Genomic DNA, 17,657 nt, shown 5'->3' on the forward strand with positions numbered 1-17,657 from the left:
TCTCAGAAAATTATTCAGTAAATTCTCAATTAATTGCTCAGTAAATTCCTTGTAAATCCTTAGTAAATTATTTAGAAAATTTGAAGTAAATTTTTCATAATTTCACGGTAAATTACTCAATAAAATCTCAGTAAATTACTCATTGAATTCTAAGTAAATTACTCGATAAATTACTCAGTAAATTCAAATTAAATTGCTCAGAAAATTATAAAGTAAATTACTTACAAAATTCTCAATAAATTCCCAGCAAATTACTTAGTTAATTCCAGTAAATTACTAATTAAATTCCCAAGAAATTCTCAGAAAATTATTCAATAAATTCTCAGTTAATTACCCAGTAAATTCCTTGTAAATCCTCAGTAAATTACTTAGAAAATTCGAAGTAAACTTTTCATAATTTCACGGTAAATTATTCAAAAAATTCTCAGTAAATTACTCAATGAATTCTCAGCAAATTACTCAGAACATTACCTAGTAAATTGCTAAGTAAATTACTCAGTAAATTCTGAGTAAATCACTCTGTAAACTCTGAGTAAATCACTCAGTAAATTCTGAGTAAGTCACTCAGTAAATACCCAGTAAATTACTCAGAAAATTCTCAGTAAATTATAAAGTAAATTGCTTAGAAAATTCTTAATAAATTCCAAGTAAATTCTCAGTAAATTACTAATTAAATTCTCAGGAAATTACTAATTAAATTCTCAGGAAATTCTCAGAAAATAATTCAGTAAATTCTCAATTAATTACTCAGTAAATTTCTAGTAAAGCCTCAGTAAATTATATAGAAAATTCAAAGTATATTTTTCATAATTTCACTGTAAATTACTCAATAAAATCTCAGTAAATTACTCATTGAATTATCAGAAAATTACTCATAACATTATCCAGTAAATTGCTAAGTAAGTGACTCGATAAATTACTCAGTAAATTCAAATTAAATTACTCAGAAAATTCACAGTAAAATATATAGTAAATTACATAGAAAATTCTCAATAAATTCCCAGTAAATTACTAATTAAATTCCCAAGAAATTCTCAAAAAATTATTCTGTAAATTCTCAATTAATTACTCAGTAAATTCCTTGTAAATCCTTAGTAAATTATTTAAAAAATTCGAAGTAAATTTTTCATAATTTCACGGTAAATTACTCAATAAAATCTCAGTTAAATTACTCATTGAATTTTCAGTAAATTACACAGAACATTACCTAGTAAATTGCTAAGTAAATTACGAGTAAATCACTCAGTAAATTCCCTGTAAATTACCCCGTAAATTACTCAGTAAATTCTCATTAAATTAGTCAGAAAATTCTCAGTAATTATAAAGTAAATTACCTAGAAAATTCCAAATAAATTCCCAGTAAATTCTCAGTAAATTACTTAGTAAATTCACAGTAAATTACCAATTAAATTTGCCTGAAATTCTAAGAAAATTATTCAGCAAATTCTCAATTAATTACCCGGTAATTCCTAGTAAATCCTCAGTAAATTATTTAGAAAGTTCGAAGTAAATTTTTCATAATTTCATGGTAAATTACTCGATAAAATCTCAGTAAATTACTCATTGAATTCTGAGAAAATTACTCAGAACATTACCTAGTAAATTGCTAAGTAAATTACTCGATAAATTACTCAGTAAATTCAAATTAAATTACTCAGAAAATTCTCAGTAAATTATAAAGTAAATTTCTTAGAAAATTCTCAATAAATTCCCAGTAAATTACCTAGTTAATTCCTGTAAATTACTAATTAAATTCCGAAGAAATTCTCAGAAAATTATTTAGTAAATTCTCAATTAATTACTCAGAAAATTCCTTGTAAATACTCAGTAAATTATTTAGAAAATTCGAAGTAAATTTTTCACAATTTCACGGTAAATTACTCAATGAATTCTCAGCAAATTACTCAGAAAATTACCCAATATATTCTGAGTAAATCACTCAGTAAATACCCAGTAAATTCTCATTAAATTACTCAGAAAATTCTCAGTAAATTATAAAGTAAATTATTTAGAAAATTCTCAAAAAATTCCAAGTAAATTCTCAGTAAATTACTAATTAAATTCCGAACAAATTCTTAGTAAATTATTCAGTAAATTCCCAATTAATTACTCGGTAAATTTCTAGAAAATTATATAGAAAATTTGAAGTAAATTTTTCATAAGTTCACGGTAAATTACTCAATAAAATCAGAGTAAATTACTCATTGAATTTTTAGAAAATTACTCAGAACATTAGCCAGTAAATTGCTAAATAAATTACTCAGTAAATTCCCAGTAAATTACACGGTAAATTTCTCAGTAAATTCAAATTAAATTACTTAGAAAATTCTCAGTAAGTTATAAAGTAAATTACTTAGAAAATTCTCAATATATTCCAAATAAATTACTTAACAAATTCTCAATAAATTACTAATTAAATTCCAAAGAAATTCTCAAAAAATTATTCAGTAAATTCTCAATGAATTACTAAGTAAATTCCTCGTAAATCCTCAGTAAACTATTTAGAAAATTCGAAGTAAATTTTTCATAATTTCACGGTAAATTACTCAATAAAATCTCAGTAAATTACTCAGAACATTACCCAGTAAATTGCTAAGTAAGTTACTCAGCAAATTCTGAGTAAATCACTCAGTAAATACCCAGTAAATTACTCGGCAAATTGCTCAATAAATTCTCATTAAATTACTTAGAAAATTCTCAGTAAATTCTAAAGTAAATTACTTAGAAAATTCTCAATAAATTCCCGGTAAATTCTTAGTAAATTACTAATTAAATTCCCAAGAAATTGTAATAAAATTATTCGGTAAATTCTCAATTAATTAATCAGTAAATTCCTTGTAAATCCTTAGTAAATTATTTAGAAAATTTGAATTAAATTTTACATAATTTCACGGAAAATTACTCAATAGAATCTCAGTAAATTACTCATTGAATTCTTAGTAAAGTACTCAAAACATTACCCAACAAATTGCTAAGTAAATTACTCGGTAAATTACTCAGTAAATTCAAATTAAATTACTCAAAAAATTCTAAGTAAATTATTTAGAAAATTCTCAATAAATTCCCAGTAAATTACTTAGTAAATTCTCAATAAATTACTAATTAAATTCCCAAGAAATTCTCAGAAAATTATTCAGTAAATTCTCAATTAATTACTCAGTAAATTACTCAATGAATTCTAAGCAAATTAGCCAGAACATTACCCAGTAAATTGCTAAGTAAATTACTCAGTAAATTATAAAGTAAATTACTTAGAAAATTCTAAATAAATTCTCAGTAAATTTTCAGTAAATTACTAATTAAAATCCCAAGAAATTCTCAGTAAATTCTTAATTAATTACTAAGTAAATTCAAATTAAATTACTTAGAAAATTCTCAGTAAATTATAAAGTAAAACACTTTAGAAAATTCTCAATAAATTCCCAGTAAATTTCTTAACTAATTCTCAGTAAATTACTAATTAAATTCCCAAGAAATTCTCAGAAAATTATTTAGTAAAATCTCAATTAATTACTCAGTAAATTCCTTGCAAATCCTCAGTAAATTATTAAGAAAATTCGAAGTAAATTTTTCATAATTTCACGGTAAATTACTTAATAAATTCTCAGTAAATTACTCAATGAACGCTCAGCAAATTACTCAGAACATTACCTAGTAAATTGCTAAGTAAATTACTCAGTATATTCTGGGTAAATCACTCAGTAAATACCCAGTAAATTACACAGTAAATTCTCATTAAATTACTCAAAAAATTCTCAGTAAATTATAAAGTAAATTACTTAGAAAATTCTCAATACATTCCCAGTAAATTCTCAATAAATTACTTAGTAAATTCTCAGTAAATTACAAATTAAATTCCGAAGAAATTCTCAGTAAATTATTCAGTAAATTCTCAATTAATTACTCGGTAAATTTCTAGTAAATCCTCAGTAAATTATATAGAAAATTCGAAGTAAATTTTTCATAACATCACGGTAAATTACTCAATAAAATCTCAGTAAATTACTCATTGAGTTCTCAGAAAATTACTCAGTAAATTCCTAGTAAATTACTCAGTAAATTACTTAGTAAATTCAAATTAAATTACTCAGAAAATTCTCAGTAAATTACAAAGTAAATTACTTAGAAAATTCTCAATAAATTCCCAATAAATTACTTAGCAAATTCTCAGCAAATTACTAATTAAATTCCCAAGAAATTCTCAGAAAATTATTTAGTAAATTATCAATTAATAACTAAGTAAATTCCTTGCAAATCCTCAGTAAATTATTTAGAAAATTCGAAATAAATTTTTAATAATTTCACGGAAAATTACTCAATAATATCTCAGTAAATTACTCAGAACATTACCCAATAAATTGCTAAGTAAATTACTCAGTAAATTCTGAGTAAATCACTCAGTAAATACCTAGTAAATTACTCGGTAATTTACTCAGTAAATTCTCATTAAATTACTCAGAAAATTCTCAGTAAATTCTAAAGTAAATTACTTAGAAAATTCTCAATAAATTCCCAGTAAATTCTCAGTAAATTACTTAGTAAATTCTCAGTAAATTACTAATTAAATTGCCAAGAAATTCTAAGAAAATTATTCAGAAAATTCCTTGTAAATCCTTAGTAAATTATTTAGAAAATTCGAAGTAAATTTTTCTTAATTTCAGGGAAAATTTCGCAATAAAATCTCAGCATATTACGCATTGAATTCTCAGTAAATTACTCAGAACATTACCCAGTAAATTGCTTAGTAAATTACTCAGTAAATTCCCAGTAAATTACTCAGTAAATTACTTAGTAAATTCTCATTAAGTTACTCAGAAAATTCTCATTAAGTTACTCAGAAAATTCTAATTAAATTAAAAGTAAATTACTTTAAAATTTCTCAATAAATTTCCAGTAAATTCTGAGTAAATTACTTAGTAAATTCTCAGAAAATTACTAATTAAATTTCCAAGAAATTTTCAGTAAATTATTCAATAAATTCTCAATTAATTACTTGGTAAATTTCTAGTAAATCCTCAGTAAATTATATAAAAAATTCGAAGAAAATTTTTCATAATTTCACGGTAAATTAGTCAATAAAATCTCAGTAAATTGCTCATTGAATTCTCAGTAAATTACTCAGAACATTACCCAGTAAATTGCTAAGTAAATTACTCGGTAAATTACTCAGTAAATTCAAATTAATTACTCAGAAAATTCTCAGTAAATTATAAAGTAAAATACTTAGAAAATTCTTAATAAATTCCCAGTAAATTACTTAGTAAATTCTCAGTAAATTACGAATTAAATTCCCAAGAAATTCTCAAAAAATTATTCAGTAAATTCGAAATTAATTACTCAATAAATTCCTTCTAAATCCTCAGTAAATTATTTAGAAAATTCGAAGTAAATTTTTCATAATTTCACGGTAAATTACTCAATAAATTCTCAGTAAATTACTCAATGAATTCTCAGAAAATTACTCAGAACATTACACAGTAAATTGCTAAGTAAATTACTCAGTAAATACCTAGTAAATTACTTAGTAAATTCTAATTAAATTACTCAGAAAATTTTCAGTAAATTACTTAGAAAATTCTCAATGCATTCCCAGTAAATTCTCAGTAAATTAATAATTTAATTCCGAAGAAATTCTCAGTAAATTATTCAGTAAATTCTCAATTAATTACTCGGTAAATTTCTAGTAAATCCTCGGTAAATTATATAGAAAATTCGAAGTAAATTTTTCATAATTTCACAGTAAATTACTCAATAAAATCTCAGTAAATTACTCATTGAGTTCTCAGAACATTACCCAGTAAATTGCTAAGTAAATTACTCAGTAAATTCCCAGTAAATTACTCGATAAATTACTCAGTAAATTCAAATTAAATTACTTAGAAAATTCTCAGTAAATTATAAAGTAAATTACTTAGAACATTCTCAATAAATTCCCAATAAATTACTTAGCAAATTCTCAGCAAATTACTAATTAAATTCTCAAGAAATTCTCTGAAAATTATTCAGTAAATTCTCAATTAATTACTAAGTAAATTCCTTGCAAATCCTCAGTAAATTATTTAGAAAATTCGAAGTAAATTTTTCACAATTTCACGGTAAATTACTCTATAAAATCTCAGTAAATTACTCATTTAATTCTCTGTAAATTACTCAGAACATTACCCAGTAAATTGCTAAGTAAATTACTCAGTAAATTCTGAGTAAATCACTCAGTAAATACCCAGTAAATTACTCGATAAATTCTCATTAAATTACTCAGAAAATTCTCAGTAAATTCTAAAGTAAATTACTTAGAAAATTCTCAATAAATTCCCAGTAAATTCTCAGTAAATTACTTAGTAAATTCTCAGTAAATTACTAATTAAATTTCCAAGAAATTCTAAGAAAATTATTCAGTAAATTCTCAACTAATTACTTAGTAAATTACTTGTAAATCCTTAGTAAATTATTTAGAAAATTCGAAGTAAATTTTTCTTAATTTTAGGGAAAATTTCTCAATAAAATCTCAGTAAATTACTCAGAACATTACCCAGTAAATTGCTTAGTAAATTACCCAGTAAATTCCCAGTAAATTACTCGGTAAATTACTCAGTAAATTCTCATTAAGTTACTCAGAAAATTCTCAGTAAATTATAGAGTAAATTACTTTAAAAATTCTCAATAAATTCCCAGTAAATTCTGAGTAAATTACTTAGTAAATTCTCAGTAAATTACTAATTAAATTCCCAAGAAATTTTCAGTAAATTATTCAGTAAATTCTCAATTAATTACTTGGTAAATTTCTAGTAAATCCTCAGTAAATTATATGAAAAATTTGAAGTAAATTTTTCATAATTTCACGGTAAATTAGTCAATAAAATCTCAGTAAATTGCTCATTGAATTTTCAGAAAATTACTCAGAGCATTACCCAGTAAATTGCTACGTAAATTACTCGGTAAATTACTCAATAAATTCAAATTAAATTACTCAGAAAATTCTCAGTAAATTATAAAGTAAAATACTTAGAAAACTCTCAATAAATTCCCAGTAAATTCTCGGTAAATTACTAATTAAATTCCCATGAAATTCTCAGAAAATTATTCAGTAAATTCTCAATTAATTACCCAGTAAATTCCTTGAAAATCCTCAGTAAATTATTTAGAAAATTCAAAGTAAATTACTCAATAATTTCATAGTAAATTACTCAATAAATTCTCAGTAAATTACTCAATGAATTCTCAGCAAATTGCTCAGAACATTACCCAGTAAATTGCTAAGTAAATTACTCAGTATATTCTGAGTAAATCACTCAGTAAATACCCAGTAAATTACTCAGTAAATTCTCATTAAATTACTCAGAAAATTCTCCGTAAATTAAAAAGTAAATTACTTAGAAAATTCTCAATACATTCCCAGTAAATTCTCAGTAAATTACTTAGTAAATTCTAAGTAAATTACTAATTAAATTCCGAAGAAATTCTTCGTAAATTATTCAGTAAATTCTCAATTAATCACTCGGTAAATTTCTAGTACATCCTCAGTAAATTATTTAGAAAATTCAAAGTAAATTTTTCATAATTTCACGGTAAATTACTCAATAAAATCTCAGCAAATTACTCATTGAGTTCTCAGAAAATTACACATAAAAATACGCAGTAAATTGCTAAGTAAATTACTCAGTAAATTCTAAATAAATCACTCCGTAAATACCTAGTAAATTACTCGGTAAATTCTCATTAAATTACTCAGAAAATTCTAAAGTACATTACTTAGAAAATTCTCAATAAATTCCCAGCAAATTCTCAGTAAATTCTTAGTAAATTACTAATTAAATTCCCAAGAAATTCTGAGAAAATTATTCAGTAAATTCTCAATTAATTACTCAGTAAATTCCTTGTAAATCCTTTGTAAATTATTTAGAAAAATCGAAGTAAATTTTTCTTAATTTCAGGGAAAATTTCTCAATAAAATCTCAGTAAATTACTCATTGAATTCTCAGTAAATTACTCAGAACATTACCCAGTAAATTGCTTAGTAAATTACTCAGTAAATTCCCTGTAAATTACTCGGTAAATTACTCAATAAATTCTAATTAAGTTACTCAGAAAATTCTCAGTAAATTATAGAGTAAATTACTTTAAAAATTCTCAATAAATTCCCTGTAAATTCTGAGTAAGTTACTTAGTAAATTCTCAGTAAATTACTAATTAAATTCTCAGGAAATTTTTAGTAAATTATTCAGTAAATTCTCAATTAATTACTTGGTAAATTTCTAGTAAATCCTCAGTAAATTATATAAAAAATTTGAAGTAAATTTTTTATAATTTCACGGTAAATTAGTCAATAAAATCTCAGTAAATTGCTCATTGAATTCTTAGTAAATTACTCAATAAATTGAAATTAAATTACTCAGAAAATTCTCAGTAATTTATAAAGTAAAATACTTAGAAAATTCCCAGTAAATTACTTAGTAAATTCTCAGTAAATTACTAATTAAATTCCCATGAAATTCTCAGAAAATTATTCAGTAAATTCTCAATTAATTACCCAGTACATTCCTTGTAAATCCTCAGTAAATTATTTAGAAAATTCGAAGTAAATTTTTCATAATTTCACGGTAAATTACTCAGAACATTACCTAGTAAATTGCTAAATAAATTACTCAGTATATTCTGAGTAAATCACTCAGTAAATACCCAGTAAATTACTCAGTAAATTCTCATTAAATTACACAGAAAATTCTCAGTAAATTATAAAGTAAATTATTTAGAAAATTCTCAATACATTCCTAGTAAATTCTCAGTAAATTACTTAGTAAATTCTATGTAAATTACTAATTTAATTCCGAAGAAATTCTCAGTAAATTCTCAATTAATCACTCGGTAAATTTCTAGTAAATCCACAGTAAATTATATAGAAAATTCAAAACAAATTTTTCATAATTTCACGGTAAATTAATCAATAAAATCTCAGTAAATTACTCATTGACTTCTCAGAAAATTACTCATAACATTACGCAGTAAATTGCTAAGTAAATTACTCAGTAAACTCCCAATAAATTACTCGATAAATTACACAATAAATTCAAATTAAATTACTAAGAAAATTCTAAGTAAATTATAAAGTAAATTTCTTAGAAAATTCTCAATAAATTCTTAATAAATTACTTACCAAATTCACAGCAAATTACTAATTAAATTCCCAAGAAATTCTCAGAAAATTATTCAGTGAATTCTCAAATAATTACTAGGTAAATTCCTTGCAAATCCTCAGTTAATTATTTAGAAAATTCGAAGTAAATTTTTCATAATTTCACAGTAAATTACTCAATAAAATCACAGTAAATTACTCATTGAATTCTCTGTAAATTACTCAGAACATTACCCAGTTAATTGCTAAGTAAATTACTAAGTAAATTCTGAGTAAATTACTCGGTAAATTACTTAGTAAATTCTCATTAAATTACTCAGAAAATTCTCAGTAAATTCTAAAGTAAATTACTTAGAAAATTCTCAATAAATTCCCAGTAAATTCTCAGTAAATTACTTAGTAAATTCTCAGTAAATTACTAATTAAATTCCCAAGAAATTCTAAGAAAATTATTCAGTAAATTCTCAATTAATTACTCAGTAAATTCCTTGTAAATACTTAGTAAATTATTTAAAAAATTCGAACTAAATTTTTCTTAATTTCAGGGAAAATTTCTCAATAAAATCTCAGTAAATTACTCATTGAATTCTCAGTAAATTACTCAGAACATTACCCAGCAAATTGCTTAGTAAATTACTCAGTAAATTCCCAGTAAATTACTCGGTAAATTACTCAGTAAATTCTCATTAAGTTACGCAGAAAATTCTCAGTAAATTATACAGTAAATTACTTAAAAAATTTTCAATAAATTCCCAGTAAATTCTGAGTAAATTACTTAGTAAATTCTCAGTAAATTACTAATTAAATTCCCAAGAAATTTTCAGTAAATTATTCAGTAAATTCTCATTTAATTACTTGCTAAATTTCTAGTATATTCTCAGTAAATTATATAAAAAATTCGAAGTAAATTTTTCATAATTTCACAGTAAATTAGTCAATAAAATCTTAGTAAATTGCTCATTGAATTCTCAGTAAATTACTCAGAACATTACCCAGTAAATTGCTAAGTAAATTACTCAGTAAATTTAAATTGAATTAGTCAAAAAATTCTCAGTAAATTATAAAGTAAAATACTTAGAAAATTCTCAATAAATTCACAGTAAATTACTTAGTAAATTCTCAGTAAATTACTAATTAAATTCCTAAGAAATTCTAAGAAAATTATTCAGTAAATTCTCAATTAATTACTCAGTAAATTCCTTTTAAATCCTCAGTAAATTATTTAAAAAATTCGAAGTAAATTTTTCATAACTTCACGGTAAATTACTCAATAAATTCTCAGTAAATTACTCAATGAATGCTCTGCAAATTACTCAGAACATTACCCAGTAAATTGCTAAGTAAATTTATAGCGATCCCGGGTTTACCCTTGTTGAACAGTGATCCGGACATGAGTCCGTGGATGTTGGTAGTTGTTTATTATCTTGTTTACATCCTTTTTACTTTGTATTTGAGTTATAGGATGTGTTGGGCAGGTTTGTTACAGGTTGGTTGTGTTAGGAAACTTAGTGTTGCTGCCCAGATTTTTTGACCTTCGCTCGAGCCAAGAGTTTGTCGCTCGAGCGAGAGTTGAGTTTGTGTCTGGTGGGTCGAGCCAGAGTGGCTTCGCTCGAGCGAGCGCTTGCACCTGGTTCTGGACCTGAGAGTTGTGTTTTCTGGCTCGAGCGAGATTTTCTTGGCTCGAGCGGTCTGGTTTGCTCTTCGCTCGAGCGAAAGGTATGTCGCTCGAGCGTGCTTCTGGTTGCAGACCTGAAGGTTTGAGTTGTGGGCTCGAGCGAGCAATCTTTGGCTCGAGCGCACTTTTGAGTTTTTGGCTCGAGCGAGAGTTCCTTGGCTCGAGCGAGAGTTTCTGTGTCTGGTCGCTCGAGCGACCAAGTCTTCGCTCGAGAGAGAGTGTTTTATATCAGCGGACAGTAGCGTTTTAAACATCACTTTTTCACCTTTCTTTTTGATCCAAACCCTTGATCCGAGACCTTCTCTCTCTACACTTATATTCTCTCTAAGATTTGATCTCCCTAGAGTGTGAATCTAGCCTAGGGCCTTTGTTAAAAAGATAGAGGGCACTGAGAGCTTTGTTTTAATCTGAAAAAGTTGGGATTTGGAACACGTTGATCTTTGGGTCTTCATCTCCTTTTGGGCTCAAACTTCGAGGTAGGGATATCCTACTCCTCTCTATGAATTCTGTCTTTAAATTTTGGCAATTTGAGATGTTGGTGTTGGTTTGGTAAATTTGGGAAAGTTAGGGGCTTTTGTGTAATTTTACAAAAGTTGGGGTTTTATTCATAATAAACCTAGATGCATGTTTGGCATAGAGAATGAATGTTAAATCATTGATAGAATGGGACCTAAGGGTTGAAATGGTACTTATGGAATTGACCTAATTACATTGTTTAATTAATTGGGATAATTAATTGGGAAATGAGGAAATGTAATGTTGATTGAATATCCATTGTGCATTTATTTTCTGTTTAGAAATAACTGCTTTGGGCTATCGGTGGAGGATAGTCGTGATTGTTGTAGACAATGCATGATGATTAGGCAAACTGAAACTAATCAATGGAATGTGTCATGGAATATGATGGTTGATAGAATACATTAACTGTATGTATTGAGTGATTGTATATAGAACCGATGTGTTTGTATACGTTATGTGTAGAGGAGGAGATGGGGGATGTACTCCGCGGTTTAGGGGAAGATAGGGGATGTACCTCTAAACCGGATAGTGTTGGGAGAAGATAGGGGATGAACTCCGTAGATACAGCTCATATGCTTGTCTAGAGAAGTGAAGATAGAGCTTATATGCTTATCTTGGTAGAATGTGGATATAGCTTATATGCTTATCAGTGGATATTGTGGTTGTACATATCTGTTGTAGAATATGGATATTGCTGTTATACATATCTGTTGAGAATGTGGGTAGTGCTTATATGCCTATCCGTTGAAAAAAAGAAAATGAAAAGTAACTTGGACTCATAAGTCGTATGACATAAATGTGTGATTTATGTGAATGTATCAGTGTTGGCCATCTATCAATTGCTAATGTTTTAGTCATTGCTCATGGTCGGTTTAGTATATTTCTACTGGACTGTGGCTCACCCTATATGGGAATATCATTTTCAGGTACAGGAAGCATGCCACCTCCAAGGACATAGCTTGGGAGGCTAGAGGCGGACACACTGTTGTCATTTTACTTTTTGATGTATTACATGTAAATTCAAGCCAAGGGCTTAATGTGTATGAGTTAGTACTCTTTTTGTTGTAACCAAGTGTTAACTTGGAAAGCTGTAAGCCCGTAGGGCATTTGCTTTTGTTGTTAACATGTAATACTTATGTAATAGAATTCTGATGAAATGATAGAATGTGGGACTTTTGAATATCAATGCATGTCTTATTTAAGGGGTTTAATGCTATTATTTTGAGGGCGTTACAAAATTACTCAGTATATTCTGAGTAAATCACTCAGTAAATACCCAGTAAATTACTCAGTAACTTCTTATTAAATTTCTGAGTAAATTATAAAGTAAGTTACTTATAAAATTCTCAATACATTTCCAGTAAATTCTCAGTAAATTACCAATTAAATTTCGAAGAAATTCTCAGTAAATTATTCAGTAAATTCTCAATTAATTACTCGGTAAATTTCTAGTAAATCCTCAGCAAATTATATAGAAAATTCGAAGTAAATTTTTCAGAATTTCACGGTAAATTACTCAATAAAATCTCAGTAAATTACTCATTGAGTTCTCAAAAAATTTCTCAAAACATTACCCAGTAAATTGCTAAGTAAATTACTCAGTAAATTCCCAGTAAATTACTTGGTAAATTACACAGTAAATTCAAATTAAATTACTCAGAAAATTATCAGTAAATTATAAAGTAAATTACTTAGAAAGTTCTCAATAAATTCCCAATAAATTACTTAGCAAATTCTCAGCAAATTACTAATTAAATTCCCAAGAAATTCTCAAAAAATTATTCAGTAAATTCTCAATTAATTACTAAGTAAATTCCTTGCAAATCCTCAGCAAATTATTTAGAAAATTCGAAGTAAATTTTTCATAATTTCACAGTAAATTACTCAATAAAATCTCAGTAAATTACACATTGAATTCTCAATAAATTACTCAGAACAATACCCAGTAAATTGCTAGATAAATTATTCAGTAAATTCTGAGTAAATCACTCAGTAAATACCCAGTAAATTACTCTGTAAATTACACAGTAAATTCTCATTAAATTACTTAGAAAATTCTCAATAAATTCCCAGTAAATTCTCAGTAAATTACTTACCAAATTCTCAGTAAATTACTAATTGAATTCCCAAGAAATTCTAAGAAAATTATTCAGTAAATTCTCAATTAATTATTCAGTAAATTCCTTGTAAATCCTTAGTAAATTTGAAGTAAATTTTTCATAATTTCAAGGAAAATTTCTCAATAAAATATCAGTAAAATTACTCATTGAATTCTCAGTAAATTACTCAGAATATTACCCAGTAAATTGCTTAGTAAACTACTCAGTAAATTCCCAGTAAATTACTCGATAAATTACTCAGTAAATTCTCATTAAGTTACTCAAAAAATTATCAGTAAATTATAGAGTAAATTACTTTAAAAATTCTCATAAATTCCCAGTAAATTCTGAATAAATTACGTTGTAAATTCTCAGTAAATTACTAATTAAATTCTCAAGAAATTTTTAGTAAATTATTCAGTAAATTCTCAATTAATTACTAGGAAAATTTCTAGTAAATCCTCAGTAAATTATATAAAAAATTCAAAGTAAATTTTTCACAATTTCACGGTAAATTAGTCAATAAAATCTCAGTAAATTACTCATTTAATTCTCTGTAAATTACACAGAACATTACCCAGTAAATTGCTAAGTAAATTACTCGGTAAATTCAAATTAAATTACTCAGAAAATTACAAAGTAAAATACTTAGAAAATACACAATAAATTGCCATTAAATTACTTAGTAAATTCTCAGTAAATTATTAATTAAATTCCTAAGAAATTTTTAGTAAATTATTCAGTAAATTCTCATTTAATTACTTGGTAAATTTCTAGTAAATTCTCAGTAAATTATATAAAAAATTCGAAGTAAATTTTTCACAATTTCACCGTAAATTAGTCAATAAAATCTCAGTAAATTGCTTATTGAATTCTCAGTAAATTACTTAGAACATTACCTAGTAAATTGCTAAGTAAATTACTCGGTAAATTACTTAGTAAATTCAAATTAAATTACTCAGAAAATTCTCAGTAAATTATAAAGTAAAATACTTAGAAAATTCTCAATAAATTCACAGTAAATTACATAGTAAATTCTCAGTAAATTACTGATTAAATTCCTAAGAAATTCTCAGAAAATTATTCAGTAAATTCGAAATTAATTACTCAGTAAATTCCTTTTAAATCCTCAGTAAATTATTTAGAAAATTCGAAGTAAATTTTTCAGAATTTCACGGTAAATTACTCAATAAATTCTCAGTAAATTACTCAATGAATGCTCTGCAAATTACTCAGAACATTACCCAGTAAATTGCTAAGTAAATTACTCAGTATATTCTGAGTAAATCACTCAGTAAATACCCAGCAAATTACTTAGTAAATTCTCATTAAATTACTCAGAAAATTCGCAGTAAATTATAAAGTAAATTACTTAGAAAATTATCAATACATTTCCAGTAAATTCTCAGTAAATTACTTAGTAAATTCTCAGCAAATTACCAATTAAATTCCGAAGAAATTCTCAGTAAATTATTCAGTAAATTCTCAATTAATTACTCGGTAAATTTCTAGTAAATCCTCAGCAAATTATATAGAAAATTCGAAGTAATTTTTTCAGAATTTCACAGTAAATTACTCAATAAAATCCCAGTAAATTACTCATTGAGTTCTCAGAAAATTTCTCCCAACATTGCTAAGTAAATTACTCAGTAAATTCCCAGTAAATTACTAGGTAAATTACACAGTAAATTCAAATTAAATTACTCAGAAAATTATCAGTAAATTATAAAGTAAATTACTTAGAAAGTTCTCAATAAATTCCCAATAAATTACTTAGCAAATTCTCAGCAAATTACTAATTAAATTCCCAAGAAATTCTCAAAAAATTATTCAGTAAATTCTCAATTAATTACTAAGTAAATTCCTTGCAAATCCTCAGTAAATTATTTAGAAAAGTCGATGTAAATTTTTCATAATTTCACGGTAAATTACTCAATAAAATCTCAGTACATTACACATTGAATTCTCAATAAATTACTCAGAACATTACCCAGTAAATTGCTAAGTAAATTATTCAGTAAATTCTGAGTAAATCACTCAGTAAATTACTCAGTAAATTCTCATTAAATTACTCAGAAAATTCTCAGTAAATTCTAAAGTAAATTACTTAGAAAATTCTCAATAAATTTCCAGTAAATTCTCAGTAAATTACTTAGCAAATTCTCAGAAAATTACTAATTAAATTCCCAAGAAATTCTAAAAAATTATTCAGTAAATTCTCAATTAATTGCTCAGTAAATTCCTTGTAAATCCTTAGTAAATTATTTAGAAAATTTGAAGTAAATTTTTCTTAATTTCAAGGAAAATTTCTCAAAAAAATCTCAGTAAAATTACTCATAACATTACCCAGTAAATTACTCGATAAATTAGTCAGTAAATTCTCATTCAGTTACTCAGAACATTCTCAGTAAATTATAGAGTAAATTACTTTAAAAATTCTCAATAAATTCCCAGTAAATTCTGAATAAATTACGTTGTAAATTCTCAGTAAATTACTAATTAAATTATCAAGAAATTTTCAGTAAATTATTCAGTAAATTCTCAATTAATTACTTGGTAAATTTCTTGTAAATCCTCAGTAAATTATATAAAAAATTCGAAGTAAAATTTTCTTAATTTCACGGTAAATTAGTCATTGAATTCTCAGTAAATTACTCAGAACATTACCCAGTAAATTGCTAAGTAAATTACTCGGTAAATTCAAATTAAACAGTAAATTCAAATTAAATTACTCAGAAAATTCTCAGAAAATTATAAAGTAAAATACTTAGAAAATTCACAATAAATTCCCAGTAAATTACTTAGTAAATTCTCAGTAAATTACTAATTAAATTCCAAAGAAATTCTCAGAAAATTATTCAGTAAATTCTCAATTAATTACTCAGAAAATTCGTTGTAAATCCTCAGTAAATTATTTAAAAAATTCGAAGTAAATTTTTCATAATTTCACGGTAAATTACTCAATGAATGCTCAGCAAATTACTCAGAACATTACCCAGTAAATTGCTAAGTAAATTACTCAGAAAATTCTCAATAAATTATAAAGTAAATTACTTAGAAAATTCTCAGCAAATTACCAATTAAATTCCCAAGAAATTCTCAGTAAATCATTCAGTAAAATCTCAATTAATTACTCGGTAAATTTCTAGTAAATCCTCAGTAAATTATATAGAAAATTCAAAGTAAATTTTTCATAATTTCACGGTAAATTACTCAATAAAATCTCAGTAAATTACTCATTGAGTTCTCAGAAAATTACTCAGAACATTACCCAGTAAATTGCTAAGTAAATTACTCAGTAAATTCCCAGTAAATTACTCAGAAAATTCTCAGTAAATTATAAAGTAAATTACTTAGAAAATTCTCAATAAATTCCCAATAAATTAATTAGCAAATTCTCAGCAAATTACTAATTAAATTCCCAAGAAATTCTCAGAAAATTATTCAGCAAATTCCCAATTAATTACTAAGTAAATTCTTTGCAAATCCTCAGTAAATTATTTAGAAAATTTGAAGTAAATTTTTCATAATTTCACGGTAAATTACTCAATAAAATCTCAGTAAATTACTCATTGAATTCTCAGTAAATTACTCAGAACATTACCCAGTAAATTGCTAAGTAAATTACTCAGTAAATTCTAAGTAAATCACTCAGCAAATACCCAGTAAATTACTCGGTAAATTACTCAGTAAATTCTCATTAAATTACTCACTAAATTCTAAAGTAAATTACTTAGAAAATTCTCAATAAATTCCCAGTAAATTCTCAGTAAATTACTAATTAAATTCCCAAGAAATTCCAAGAAAATTATTCAGTAAATTCTCAATTAATTACTTAGTAAATTCCTTGTAAATCCTTAGTAAATTATTTAGAACATTCGAAGTAAATTTTTCTTAATTTCTGGGAAAATTTCTCAATAAAATCTCAGTAAATTACTCATTGAATTCTCAGTAAATTACACTGAACATTACCCAGTAAATTGCTTAGTAAATTACTCAGTAAATTCCCAATAAATTACTCGGTAAATTACTCAGACAATTCTCAGTAAATTATAGAGTAAATTACTTTAAAAATTCTCAATAAATTCCCAGTACATTCTAAGTAAATTACTTAGTAAATTCTCAGTAAATTACAAATTAAATTCCCAAGAAATTTTCAGTAAATTATTCAGTAAATTCTTAATTAATTACTTGGTAAATTGCTAGTAAATCCTCAGTAAATTATATAAAAAAT

The sequence above is a fragment of the Camellia sinensis genome, chromosome 5 (assembly GCF_055761805.1).
Source record: "Camellia sinensis isolate YWXY chromosome 5, ASM5576180v1, whole genome shotgun sequence".
NCBI classification, from domain to species: Eukaryota; Viridiplantae; Streptophyta; class Magnoliopsida; order Ericales; family Theaceae; genus Camellia; species Camellia sinensis.